Below are 1,471 nucleotides of genomic sequence, written 5' to 3' on the forward strand. Positions count from 1 at the left end.
CAAGCTAAGACAGAGTCATGTGCCAAGAGGTTATGTTAATTAACCATAAACACTGAAAAGGCCCAATTTGTGTAAAAACATGCAAACTAGCTTCACGTGATTTCCAAAGACGGGTAAGGGAATGCCACATAGATCCATACCTTAATCAGGCAGGGTTGCTAAGCTACCGTAAAATTCCCAGGCAGGACAATGGTGCATAAATATGCCCTAGTCCAGCTAATTTTTAATAAACAGGGAGGAACTGTGACCCTCTTCTTAGCCAAAATAGCCTTTTGACTCAGAATTAGCCTTCGCCTGAAGTGGCTTGCCCACCTGGAGTGACCCAGATAAAGGTATTTTGTCTTCTGCATCACTATCTCTCTTTGAGTTCCTGCTAAGTGTCACCATCCATAGAGATATGAAAAAGATGCTGACTGGAAGGTTACTGCAGTATTGATGACTCAAGATCCTGGTGCCCAGTGACTTGCTTTTGTTCTGTGTAATGTATTTATATACATGATCTTCCTAGTAAAGGTGACTTTGATCAGAATTTAGACTTAGGTCACACATTTCTCACAACTTCAATCCCCCCCATATATTTTTTTTCAGGCTCCTGCTTCCCTTCAAGTAGAATCTCATTTGTGTGGCTGCAAGCAGCTATATGACCTGATCACAAATTCTTTTTTTTTTTTTCATGACCTGTCTAACACCTATTAATTCTTCCTCAATACAACTCACTTTTGGCTTTCCTTTCAATAGTCCAATGATAAAGAATGTTTTGCATGAATATCCCAGATGTAAATAAGTGCCCTATCTCTGGACAACAAGAAGTTATGAAGATTTTTACTACACACATGAGATATGTCCAAATGCAGAAGGGCAGCAAGCAAAAGGAGAATATAGAAATATCAAGAGGGCTGTCAATTGTGATTAAGAAAATATGCACAGAAGATGGTCCAACATGTAATAAGGACACATGCTTCACTATGTTTATAGCACCCTTATTTATAATAACAAGAAGCTGGAAACAACCCAGATGTCCCTCAACAGAGGAATAGATACAGAAAAATGTGGTACATTTACACAATGGAGTACTATTCAGCTATTAAAAGCAATGAATTTATGAAATTCTTAGGAAAATGGATAGATCTGAAGAATTTCTTCCTGAGTGAGGTTACTCAATCATTAAAGAACACACATGGTATGCACTAACTGATAAGTGGATATTAGCCCAGAAGCTCAGAATACCCAAGAAACAATCCACAAACCACAAGACACTCGAGAAGAAGGAAGACCAAAATGTGGATGCTTCTATCCTTCTTAGAAAGGGAAACTAAATACCCATGGAAGGAGTTGTAGAGACAAAGTGTGGAGAAGAGACTGAAGGACGGAGAATCCAGAGGTACTTCTGTTAGATTTGGTCCGCAGCGGCGCGTCCACAAATACCAGATACAGGCAGCTCTGCGTTTTTGGAGGTTTAATTAGGAGAAGG

Source organism: Mastomys coucha, unplaced genomic scaffold (genome assembly GCF_008632895.1).
Source record: "Mastomys coucha isolate ucsf_1 unplaced genomic scaffold, UCSF_Mcou_1 pScaffold20, whole genome shotgun sequence".
Classification (NCBI taxonomy): Eukaryota; Metazoa; Chordata; class Mammalia; order Rodentia; family Muridae; genus Mastomys; species Mastomys coucha.